This window comes from Ursus maritimus, unplaced genomic scaffold (genome assembly GCF_017311325.1).
Source record: "Ursus maritimus isolate PB19 unplaced genomic scaffold, ASM1731132v1 scaffold_4, whole genome shotgun sequence".
Lineage (NCBI taxonomy): Eukaryota > Metazoa > Chordata > Mammalia > Carnivora > Ursidae > Ursus > Ursus maritimus.
This window is the reverse complement of record NW_024426552.1, coordinates 92,644,717-92,658,566: the sequence shown is the minus strand read 5'-3', so window position 1 is coordinate 92,658,566 and position 13,850 is coordinate 92,644,717. Positions and strand designations below refer to the sequence as shown.

At 34.5% G+C, this 13,850-nt stretch overlaps 1 long non-coding RNA gene across 1 annotated transcript in view; it reads left to right on the top strand.

The window, feature by feature from the left end:
- The window catches only part of LOC103680826, an 80,163-nt gene that overhangs the window by 64,953 nt on the left and 1,360 nt on the right, over positions 1 to 13,850 (top strand). Inside the window, exons 9-11 of the long non-coding RNA XR_573167.2 lie at positions 1,495 to 1,623; positions 3,693 to 3,818; positions 11,269 to 11,402. This is a non-coding gene — a long non-coding RNA (uncharacterized LOC103680826). The remainder of the gene's footprint in view (positions 1 to 1,494; positions 1,624 to 3,692; positions 3,819 to 11,268; positions 11,403 to 13,850) is intronic.

Sequence of the window (13,850 nt, the reverse complement as noted above, 5' to 3'; positions counted from 1 at the left end):
CTGATTCTTACATAAAAACACAAGATAAAAGGAAGGAAACAAGTGCCATCTTGTCTAGTTTGGTCACTTTTAGAGTTATGCTTCCAAGAACCTCAGGCAAATACCCAACACTTTGACTCAGATCAAGCAGATAGGGGAAGGGTTTTGCTGAACGCCTAGCATTGATACTGCCATCATTTAATGAAAATAATGGCCACACTGACTTGGGAGCTGAGTTTGGCGATGTATTTGTTCACTCTAGTCACCACAACAGGCCCATGATTTTGTTATTATCCCCTTCGGGAATTAAGAACTAGAAGTCCAAAAAAGGAGATCAAGCCACAATGTTACTAAGTGAAATATGTAGGTTTCAAATCACAGTCTATTCAAAATTTCCTACAGTCTCACATTTAAATATGTGGCAAGGATAAAGATGGTTATCTTTAACAGGTGACAGAATTTTGTGCAATATATATTCCAAGTCACCTCACTCTGTGGGCCTTAACTTCATCATCTTAAAATAAGAATTGAACCAGATGGACATGAGGTCTCTAGAAACTCAAACTTTTACAATTTTAAGACTTGAAAGTATCAGGCATTTCACAGAGTAGGAGAATGTCACAGATGGAAATGCTTCAAAGTTAATCAAGTACTTGAATATCCTCTATATTTTCTCTACTGTATACTTATCCTGTCTCTGAACTCCTACAGAGATGAGTAACCATGACTCCTGAAAAAGCTTATTCCAATCTTGGAAAGCTCTTTCATGAAATACTTTTCAGAAAGTATTTGCTTATTGAGATAAAATCTGCCTTTCTTCTTTTCCACAAGACTGCCTTTCCATGTTTAAAGGCATTTCTATCTTCTTAACTCTATTTTCTCCTGAATAAACATCCCCAGTCTTTCAATCATTGCACAGATAATTGGTCTTCATCTTACTCTTTGTCCTGTTTCATCTCCCTTTATTTTGATTTCTGGCCATTTATCTATTTGTTACACAGGTATCATCATGGTAGGCCATATATCCATGGATGTGAAAGTAGGAAAGTGAGAAACTAAATGAAGATTCTTTCTCGATGCTTCACGCCATTTTGAATTCTTACTTGTATTAAACCCAGATCATTCCAGACAAGACAAACTATAACACTTACACATTAATCAAAATAATGAATTCATCTAGACTGGAATGAAATAGCCTTGTTTGGCAAATTGTCACCTATTCTGAGCACTCTCTAAAAGTGGGCAAATTTCCAAGGAAACTCAAAGTTAAGTTTCCTGTATTTTATTAATGAGCAGCATCAGTAACATTATGCCCCCAACCGTACTACTAAGGCATCTATCTATATGGTCTCACCTCTTCAGATAAGTCCATGCCTTGAATCACTAGCTTGAGGATTGAAAATACCAAAGAACGGTATTTGGAATGTTGAGTAAGCCACATGTCTATGGGCATGAATTTAAATAGTGATTGCTTTGAGTTACAGTATCACATATGGTTTTGTTCTCCTTCAACAGGATGCCCAAAAGGCACTTAAGGTCTAAATTGCCAAAGGATGTGCAAATGCCTTAATGGCGGCAGCTTTGACACCTAGACTGGCACCTGTTACTGCCCTCCTGGCTTCACTGGCGCTGACTCCCGTCGAAGTAAGGCAGTCTACCAATTATGAAGTGGATATGCTAAAGTAGAGTTTTTAAGAACTGCACTTAGTAAGAACTGCAATTATTGCTTAATAATTTACTGCGGTAAAGGCAAACACCAACTGACCTACATTCTAGGTGGAGGAGTACTTACATCAGGAGTTTGAGAGCTAAAGCTGTGAAGGCAGCCAAAGAGAGCCCTTTGGTCATAACCTCTCATATCCCAGCAATGCTAGACTCAAGTCAGGATTAAAAAATCTGTTCCATAAGATAAGAGTGGAGTGGGGACGCCTGTGTACACAAAGTCAAATGCATTGGTTAAAGTTTCACAATTTATCCCTAGCAATTTCCAGCTCAAAATTAAGTAGTTCCCCTACGTACCAAAAAGTTACCAGTTCCCTAAAATTTAAAGACTTAACTACCCATCACAAAGACAACTATTGACATAAAGTTTAAGGGACCAGATGTTAATTAAAGATCCCTTAAAAATGTACTAGCTTAGTCACTGTAGGAATATACTTAGCAAATACATTTTGGTCTTATCAGATTTGACATTTCCTAAATATTTGGGCATTTTTCAAGATCATAATGATTTTTAGGGAGGATAGAGGAACAATGCGTAGGAGAGTGCATGATGGGGAGGTAGTTCTGGCAATATTGCGTTCTTCAACCCATTTGCTGTTTTTGAGAATGTTCGCTTCTGATGCTTCATTGGGCTGCACATTTATGTTTTTTGTGCACTATTCTGTATTTTATACTTTAGAATTAAAAGAATAAAAGAACTATTAATAGATCTTTTATAAAAGATAGAAGTGCTGTAATTGTTGGAAGAATGATAACGAAGTTGGTGATCAGGCAGGGTACTAAATTGTTATGTGCTAAAGATATCCAAATGCTTATTTTGCCCAGGCAGGTAGTTGATCTGTCTTCTTTGTATGAAGGTAATTTTAATTACCCTACCTCAGTACCCTGATGTTCTGAAGATAAAAGACAAGTAGGACAAAGTCCTGGCTCCATATAGTGGAAAATTGAAACCTAGTGAATATTGCTTCTGAGGCCTCAGCAGCCAAGTTGTCTTTGAGTTAAAGCCAACCCATAAACATCTCCTAAGGAAGGCTCTAACTGGCCCTTTTGTTCCTCAAAGAAAATCATTGAGGGAAATTTCTTAATTTCCTCAGGCCAAAGCATCTTCAAGAGTTTTGATTTCTCTGAATATTGGGAGTATTTTTGTCTTCAGAAAGCTGTGATCTTATACCTGAGTATTTTTCTTTCTTTGCTTTGACAGCTAGGTAGGTCAGAGCCAATTTGCAGTCCACCTCTTACAAGTTCAAAGAATTGTGATGTTCATTTATGTCTATATTGTAACTATATTTTTTTCTTCACTTGATTCTCACAAGTATTTATTTTATCTTTGAGTGTTATCTGTATTTTGATTAACATCTCAATGAATTTGTGGAATAAAGTTGCAAACAGACAAATGAATAGATGTGTTAATGTATTAATAAATTAAATTTCAAAAGATAATTTAACAAATTTGTTGATTTTAATAAATAAACAATAAATTTACAAATAAATTAACAAATACATAGATGATATTTGGAGATATGAGCATAATAGATTCTATGTTGATGTATCGAAGTGTAAGTTGAAATTCCAGAGTGGACTTTAAGAGGAAACATACTCAAGATTATTACACACATATGCACGCATGCATACACACACACACACACACACACACACACACACACACACATTTGCTAAGGCAGCCAAGTGGTAAAGCAAGACTGAGTTTGTAGGAGTCATTTATATCATATATGTAAGTGTTTGACACTGGATATTTGGTTGGAATTCCTGATGTCAACCAAAATTGCACTAAGTAAGCAACAATTTGAGCAGTTCCTTTTTTTGTTTTATTTTTTCAAAGTAACCTTTTAAGTTGAAAACCAAACAGAAGGCAAGACAAGGAAACCTATTTGATTAAAAGAAAGGGTCATGTATTTACAAGGTTTTTAAAGTCTTGACTGGCAAAATGTTTTAATAAGAAAAATCTGGTTTTGTTTTGCTCCTTCCTGCAGTTTGTCCTGAGGATCACTATGGGCAGGACTGTGACCAACGGTGTCCCTGTGGCTCAGGACAGCATGACCCAGTGACTGGCGGGTGCCAGTGTCCACCTAGCCAGATGGGAGCCAGGTGTCAGCAAGGTAACAATGGCTGCAGGGTCACCTTGTCCGTCCAGGCACTAACTAAGCTACACTATGAAAACAGATTGGTGCCAGGGAATATAATTAAATGGGCATTGTTTATTACACTTTCTTCTTAAATGTGGCTTTAATAACCTGAAAGTACACACTCTCACAGAGCCATATACAAAATAGCCTACTGGAGGGTAAACAAGAATTGAAAATAAAAACAAAGAATAATTTATGTATACTCTTGACTAGGAGCAAATTTTGAAATAACTTTGGTTAACTTTTGTAAAACTGCCTAAAATTGTGTGTTAGGAATGTCTAATTATAAGAACTGAAAAGTTTTATATTTTTTTCAACTTTCAGAAGCCTATTGAGAGCTGTAAGAAAAATGAGAGACAGAAGGAAAACATGATCTTTGTTAAAAACCACAAAATTGTCTTGTTCTAGATCCTATTATTCATTATTTTCACAATAATAATCATAATAGAAGAACTCTCAAGTTCAGTGAAATGACATATAGAGAACCACTTCTCCATCGCACACACAGAGGGGCAAAACCAATGACCTTTGTTAAAAAAGCAGGGTTGGTTGCATGAGCATCCTACAGGATCTACCTTGAACCCCACTGGACATCACAGAGTTGCAGGAAAAATGGGATATAACCAGGAAGTGCACAGAACCATCATCTTTTCAACTCCGCTCTAGAATAAAGGATAATCTATGGGCAATTAGCAGCCTTGCAGCTAAAGGGAGCTAAGCCTACACACAAACACACGAACCACAACTTTGTGTCATATGGAGTTTTACTCTGGGCCAAGGAGGCTGCCAACTAGCTGAAATAATTTTTCTAGCCCCAGATCCATACTACCTTCCCCCAAAATAGCTGGTGCACACAAAACTAATCTGATACAAGAAAATGAAAGCAAAAACAAAAACCTGATGCATAAAAAGACCCCCCAAAAAACCCTCCTCTCATTTTGGAAGCAATATATGAAAGTATGCAAAGCTTTGGTTACATTTTTAGTGCAAATTCTATAAGAAGGGAAAAGGAGAAAAGGAATAAGAAAACAAAAAGCAGATGGACATAGAGCAGAAGAGTTTTGCTATGGAGCACATGGAAATATTAACCAGAATTTTTTCCAAGAATTCGAAGGACATAATGAAAAAGCGCTCTCTACAAATTGTGAGTGCTATGCAGAGATACAAAGGTTCGTGGAATAAATGAGAAGACAACAAAGGAAAATGAAAAAGTAAGCTGGCAGAGCTCAGAAAGAAGTGGAAATGAAAGTTAAACCTCACATCATATAAATGAAGACCATATTGAATACAGGTAATAGGAGGATTGAATCTGCGTATGTGACAGCCAGGTCAATGGAGGGTAAGCTTGAGGAAAGTGGAAACAAAGAAATAGAAAAACAGAGAGACAAATACATAAATGGAAAAGGAAATATTCAAATATAATATTCAAGATTTTGTTTTTTAATGAAAGAAGATCTGATGCTACAGATTGAATACATTCTATTCCTGGAAACTCTAGTTAAGATTGATCATAAGCAAGGGGAAGTTCCACTGGGGATAAAAGAAAAAAATGTGAGATTTCGTATGAAGAGGGGAAAAATCAGTCTGGCCTCACACCCCACAGCAATAATCACAACCGTTGCTTGCATGTGGTTAATCAATGCCTATGAAGTTCTTGGGAAAAAATATGACTTAAGTGTTTTATACACAGTTAAACAGTTATTCAAGTATAGTATGACTGAAAATAAATAACTATTTTTAATAATAAAAAGTTGCTGAGGATATAGTAGCCATAAAATATTTTTGAAGAAATAGTAGAGGATAAATTTGAGCAGCCAAGTAATAAATGGAAAATCTCTGGTAAAAAGATTATTAGTGAGTATTAAATCTATTTTTATTAGGGCTAAGTTTAAAACAAATTATGGTCACATGATAAGTATATAAATATTTAATATAATAACAATTTTGATAGTTTAGCAAAACAGGCATAAACTGGAAGGAAAGAGAAGATGGAGGAGGTTAAGTATACTGGTCTCATTTCTTCATTAGAAGTTGCAAATGGGAGGGATAGATCTGTGCTAAAATCTATTGTTTAAATATGATAATTCAATAAGCATATTTAAGTGTATAAAGGTAAATGTTGGACTTTAAAATGCTAGAACTGAGAATTTAAGAATAAAAACATAGCCGACTAAAGTCAGTTGGAGGAGAGGAATGAGAAAAATTAGGAGAAAGGAAAATCATATTAATTCCATTACCACTAACATTGCTGAGCCAATATATGCTGAATAAAGAAATTAATTATGGTATGTAATAATATATTCACTGTCTAAAGAAGAGTCCCTAGATTATATAAAATTATAAGACTTAACTTAAAGATAGCATACATACATTTTTCCATATTCCTCCCTCTAAACAGTAAAAATTCTAGTCACTATATCAAAAACAAACATAAGAATCTCTGATGTGGAGAGAACAAGGCAGACTCACTAGGGATTTCAGAGACCTAGAGAACAGGAATGGTGAATTCCCTGGGTTTTCATTTTTGACTCATATATCCTGGGCTGGGTGGTGGAGAACCTGCAATCTGGAAGGCAAATAGGTGTAGACCAAAAAAAAAAAAAAAAAAATCCAAGATATGCCCACTTTCTCTAAAAGAAAGACAAGGAAAAGGGCAGCCAAGCAAGATAGAAAACTCTTAGACAATAACTGGTAAATAGTCCAGTCAAACACTAAAGAATAAAACTTTATCTTTGACTCCAACCCCACCAGCAAAGGCCAAGTGAAGAGTCTACCCTTCAGACTCCAAGGGGATATATGAGGCACCCTGCCCTGCACCAAGATGGTGTGAAAGAAAGGGCTGGTACTTTTATCCCTGCCACATTGGGATGTATCCCCTCCCCTGGCAATGTCAGTGGAAACTATGTGGAGACTGTGAACTTCCACCCCCATCAGACATTATAGAGACAGCACTGTTTCCTTCGAGGGTGATGTCACAGGAGGTCCAGTGGACAGTCAGGACTTTCACAACCACCAAACAGAAATGAGGCCACCCTGTGCAGTGTCAATGGAAGTGGAGTCGGGAGCCATAAAAGGCACTTCTACCCCCCTGTCAGATAGGTGCCAACAGAGGCCCCATGGGAAGTCTGAACCCTCACACTGGCACAGCAGGAATAAGGAACATTTATACCCCCTTTCACTTGGAGGCTATGTAGAGAACTCTTTCTGATGAACCTCTTTCCTTGCAAGTACAGTATCATAGGAGACTTGCTAAAATGAGATCCGGAATCTTATATCATAATATTCAAAATATCCACATTTCATTAAAAGTTATTCATCATACCAACAACCAGAAAATTTCAACTTGAACAAGAATATAATCAACAGATAACAACACTCAGATGATTATAAAATTATCTGATCAGAATTTTAAATAAACCATTATAAATAAAAATGCTTCAGTGAGCAACTATGGCCATACATGAAACAAATTTAAAAAAATAGAATAAGAAGAAAAATAGAAAAATAGAATAAGAATAAAACAAAGAATAAGAAGCATAAAGAAGAAGCAAATAGAAACTTGAGAATTGGAAAATACAATAATCAAAAGAAACAAAAATACATAAAACATAACTCAGTGAATGGGCTTAATAGCAGAATGGAGAGGACAAAGGGATGGATCAGTAAATTTGAAGATAAAACAGTAGAAAATTACCCAGTCTAAACAATAGACAGAGAAAAGAAAAGAAATGACAAAGAGAGAGAGAGAAAGATCTCAAAGGACCTGTGGAACTATTAAAAAAGATCTAACTTTTTTTTGTCAACCAAATCCTAGAGGGGAGGAGAAAGAGAATAGGGCTGAAAAATATTTAAAGTAATAATGGTTGGAATTTCCCAAACATGACAAAAAATATAAACCTACAGATTCAAGAAGCTGTGTGAATGACAAACAGGATAAACTTATAGAAATCTGCAAAAGACACATCAATATTAAGCTTCTAAAAACTGAAGAAGAAGTCTTGAAAGCAGCAAGAGAGAAAAAGCACCCATGTTAGCTTAGAAAAAAAGACTCCTAAATAAAATGAAAGTAAATGAATCGGTACAACCACACAAAAACCATGTGAGAAAAATAAAACAGTGGTCATAATATCAGTATCAAACAATCTTAAATTTTATAGCAATATGCAAGTAATGGGAAGGGCACTTATAATAATAGAGAATAAAATTGACAATGAAGATTGAAGTGTAATGAATATGTATAAAACCAATAACAGTATTAAAATTCATAAAGCAAAAGCCATAGCTATGCAGGGAGAAATAGCAAGAGCTTATCAGTAGAAGATTAATTCATTAATGTTAATTCATACACATAAAACTGCATACACATATGCAGGAAAAAAAATAAGTTTATAAAAGAAGTTTGAACATAATTAGTAAGGTATATCTAATTGTTGTAAACCAAACTCTGTTCCCTAAAAAAAATTATATCTTTTTCAGGTATGCATGAAATATTAACAAAAATTGAAAAAGAAAGTAAATCTATCCCAAAAAGTATGATTTAGGGCATTCTATGACCACGAAGTAGTAAAAGAAGAACTAATAACAAAACTAACTCCCTACCAGGGAAAAAACCCACCACACTATACTACATGGGCATTTTGCAATCTCCTTCTTAAATAATCAATGGCTCAAAAAGGGCAAACAAAACCAGTATTTCAGAAATTTAAAAACACAGTGACGACATTCACATCCCATCAGGTAAAGCCAATTCAGAAAATAGAGGAAAATTTATATTCCAAAATATTTATGTTAGTAAATAAAAAGTGATGAAAATCAGTGAAAAAAAAACAATAAAATAAACTTAAAGCAAAAATGTGGAAGACTAAAGTAAAACATAGGGAAAATATGAATTATTTAATAAGTTACGTTAAGTCAAATGACCAGCAATCTAGACAAAAGTAACTCTTGTAAAAGTAATTTGGTTCACCAAAATTACTTCCAAGTGCATAAAGTACTTAGAGATAATGACAAAAACTCTGAGAGTACTAGAATTACCATTAGGATTTTTTAAAGTTTTTTTGGAAAGCCATATTATAAATCTTGACAAAAATTCAGAGCCCATAAAAGAAAAAAAAATCCATGGTGTTTTGACTTAAAAGAAATAAAAAAAAATTGTTCAAGGCATAAAAGATAAAAAGTATCAAAAAAATTTTAAAATGGAAGAAAAAAAAGACCAACTTTTTTTAATAAGCTAAGAGAACTTATGTATTAGTAAGAAGAGAATCTATAATACCCATAGATCTTATGAAAAGACATAAGTATCATGCATAATGTAAGAAATCCAAATTAAAGTTACATTTATATAACATCTTTAGATTCTTATAATATACTAGTTTGACAAAAGAAAATGGCACATTGGTAATCCTTCTTACTAAATTTGCAAATCTCTTTGTAAGGAAATTTGATACTATCTTACACGATTTAGAACCCATATTATTTTATAAAAAAAAAAAGTCTTCTGGTGACTTACCCCACAGATACAGTGGTATATATGAGTAAAGACTTCCATAAGGATATTCATTACAGTTTTGCTCGTAGTAGCAAAATATTTTAAACAACCTACCTGCCCATCATAGTGGTGTGGTAAAATAAATCTTTTAAGATGAAATAAATCCTATGCAGCTGATAAAAAACAATGAGACAGGTCTATTATATGCACTAATTTAGAAAAATCCTGGGAAATTTTATTTATAAAAGAAGAAAATTTGACAATATTATGTATCTATATTAACTTATTGGGTAAAAAAGGGTTAAAGGGTAAGAGAGATACACATACATATGTTTTACTAGGTATGGACTATTTCTGGATATATTCAGTCATTTATCCACTCAATTCAAAAATACTTATTTAATGCCAATGCCTGTTTTAAACATATGGAACATACGGATAAAATACATAATATCCCAGTCCTGCAACTTGCTTTCTACTGGAGAAAAGAGTGAACAAAGAACATAATTAATAAGTGAGTTATATGTATATTAAAAGGCAATAAAATCAATGTTAAGAGAAAAAATAAAGCATGATATGGGGCTCCAGAGAGGTTTAAGGTTGAAATTTATTTTATTTTATTTATTTTATTTATTTTACTTTATTTTGATAGGTTGAAATATTAAATCTAGTCGTGATTCCACCATTAAATGTACAGCTGTAACTGTCTTTTAAATAAACAACTTAAAACTTTCTTTCATTTGGTACTAAAGTCAAATAAAGGCTAAAAAGAAAGTGTCATACAGATTGAATTCAAGTACGAACTCTGTTATGTATTACACAAGTGTCTTTGCGTAAATAAGAAACAAACAAAAAAAATCTCTAATGTCTCTCCCGCTAGCTGAAATACAAAGAAAGGTTGATGAGGAGTCAGGAGTTCGGGATTGGATCTCAGTTTTTATCTTTCCTGGCTACTTAAGCCTGAGAAAGAATTAAGTCTCTAAGCCTCAGTTTTCTCAAGTGTAAATAAGAACACTTTTACCCACATCAGAGGGATATTTGTGAGCATTAAATGAGATAATTCATATGGAAAATATCATTATGTAAAAATACTAAAAACTAGAAAGTATAAATGACAGGCCTTTGGCCAAATCTAGCCACAAATGTGTTTGAATTGGCTGAACCAGTTTTGGCTTCCACAGTGCTGTAAAGCAATTTTAATTAGTTGCCAACTTTCAAAGATTAAATGATTAGATATAAAGTATGGATTTTGAGTTTTCCTGAAAAAATCATATTAGCTGGCTATACTGGGCCCATACTCCTCATGGCAAAACCAACTAAATGTGAGTAGTGCATTACTCACCTACTGGGGACACTTCCCATCGTTCAGTCCTTTTCTCCTGATGATGAAGTCTCCATCTTCCTTATGTCTGCTTGGCTTTTCTCACTTGCGTCTTAGCTCCTCTTCACGCTGCTTTTTGTGTGTGTCACACACCACTGTATGCTCAAGTGCTTTTCAGACTTCAGCACGAAGTCATTAAGGAGTAAACCACTTATCTGTCTTCTTTATCAATTATGAAATTAAATATATAAAATGCTCCTATGCCAATCTGGGATTGACCTCTGTTTGTTCGCTAGAGCATGTCCAGTTCCCAAAGTATACCGAGCATGCAGTTATAAGCACAGTAAAAATGCGTAGTGTGATTGAAAACGTGAATGAATGATCGTCCTTTCTACCTTAAGGTAACATCTGAGTAGTTGTTTTAATTTGAACATTTTCTTGCTTTTGCTATTAGATATGATTACTTTATCTGAAACAGGGGAAAATGTTTGTTCAGGTGACATTTTTATTCAGTTTGGTGTATATATATATGTATACATATATGTATGTATGTATATATATATGTGTGTATATGTATACATATGAGTATATATATATGTATATTTTGTTTTCAGTGTAGGATGTCCCCAAACAATGTATGGCCCAAATTGTGAGCTAAAATGTACCTGTAAAAATGGTGGACTTTGCAGTCCTGTAGATGGAAGAAGTACCTGTGGTCTTGGATAGACAGGAAATTACCGTGAAAAAGGTAAGTTGATTATCACATTCTTTTATTCAATAAAATTCTGGGGCATACTTCCATTGTTGGATAAAATATAGTAGAGACCTATGAAGAGGCTATTTTCCAATTTTATAATTATGACTCCATTTCCAATAAACATAGTGTTACATTAATATTGATTGATTGTTACGGTGTTACCAGAATATCACGTGAAAATCCTTTAAACACCTAAGTAATTGAAATAGTATTAAATAATGTGAAAGAGCTTTTTTGAGACCTAAACCCCATTCACCCTCCAGTTCTGTTTAAGCCCGAAGCCTTGGTGGATGGCAGATTTGCTGGACCTTGAGTTTCTTGGCTCGATACAAAAGACCCTCAACCACTACTGAGGCATTGAGGCTGGCAGGGTGGAAGACGTGGGGCCCTGGCTAGAGCCAGTTCATTAAGTGTGGGCCCAGCTGGGGGTGTCTGGGTAGCTCTGTTGGTTAAGCATCTGCCTTTGGCTCCAGTCATGATCCCAGAGTCCTGGGATGGAGACCCACATCGAGCTCCCTGCTCAGCAGGGTGTCTGCTCCCTCTCCCTCTGCTGCTTCCCCTGTTTGTGCATACTCTCTCCCTCTCAAATAAATAAATAAAATCTTAAAAAAAAAAAAAGAGTAGGCTCACCTGCAGGGGGCAAAGAGGAGGACTCTGGAACAGAGGTCTCCCACCTTCACTTCATTAAGAAAAAGTTATTCATGTACCACCATGAATATTTTTTTTATTTATAAGTGACATGCATGTGCTTTTCAACTAACATTGTATATATTATAAAACATATATAAAGGTTTAAATTGATAAAGAATGAATAAAGATAAATATTGATGGTTATTCTCATGTTTTCTTTCCCAGTCACAATTGATTATTTTATGCAACACTGGAGAGTTTGCTCCCTATTTCATGCTATTGTAGGAGATGATGTTTTATTTTGGCAGAATAGAGAAAGAGCGTTTTGACAGTGAGGCTGAGTGTGGGTAGGAACACTGTGTGGGGACTTAACCTTGGAGTACCCCGAGTGGAAAAAAAATCCACAGTGAAATTTTACCTAAATGATTTCACCTATGGGGGCTGTTATTCTGTAGTTTTGTGGCCCTAACATACCATCACAATGGGTGTGATTACCCACCATCCTTTACCACTAATTTGACTGCCATGAAATTTAGCAGCATGGCATAGAAGATAGTACCTTGCAGTGAGAGTGGTTAAATCCATATGCTAACTCCTGCACTGCTGATACAATGCTCTGTGCCATTGGGAACATCACAGTCTCTCCGTGATTTGGTTTTCCCATCTGGAAGTGAGGGTAAAAATACTTTGAAATGATAACCCTTGTAAACCTAACATTGAAGATTGTTTTTCAGGGATTATTTTTTTTTATGGATATTTTCTCTAATTTGTAAAAAACTCTCTTTTTAAAATTTTTTTATTTTATTTTTTATTTTTTAAGTAGGCTCCATGCTGGGCATGGAGCTCCAATGCAGGGCTTAAACTCATGACCCTGAGATCCAGACCTAAGCTGAAATCAAGAGTCAGACACTTAACTGACTGAGCCACTATGCTCCCCACATGGAAAACCGCTCTTACCAATTTTGTGATATTTGGGATTACTAAATCAGAATAACAGCAGTACTTTAAAAATAGAACCATCATGTTCATATTAGTTTTTTTAATTCCAAGTTGGATAGTTCTCTGGCATTTTGGAATATGAGATATTTTAACTTTCGATTCTATCATTAAAACTTTTAATATGGAACATTTCGAACATATGCAAGAGTTACTGAGTCATTGAGTAAGATACAAATATAATTTTGCAACATATTATAAAATTCTCCATGTAAGGTTGTACTATCAAAAGAATATGTTATCAGAATTTTGGTGAGAAATGTTATATCAATGGAATTTTAATTTCATTTTTATTATTATGAAAATTTGTATCATCCTCCCTAGTGGATCAGAATTACACAACTGTGTATATATACGTATATATATATGAGATATCTCATATATATATATATATATATGAGATATTAACTCTTTGTTGTGAATCATTCACCTTAATTTGGGAAACTTTGTCTTTTGTCTTTTTACTATGCCTATAGTATGTTTGCCACCTGATTGATTATCTATCAATATATAAGACACCATCCCAAAGCTTAGAGACTTAAAAAAATGTATTATTGTCTTGTGATTCTGAGGATTAACTGGGTTCAGCTAAGTGACTCTTCTCTCAGATAATAGCTGGGGCTGGAGCTCTCTGGACACTCAACTGGGTAGGAATAGAGAAGATAACCTCCTCATTTACATATCTACCACCTTGCTGTTCCTCCACGTGGATTCTCTCTCTTTATTTTAGTCAACTCGGACTGCTAACAGAATATTATAAATGAGGTGACTTGTTTTATTTTATTTTATTTTATTTTATTTTATTTTATTTTA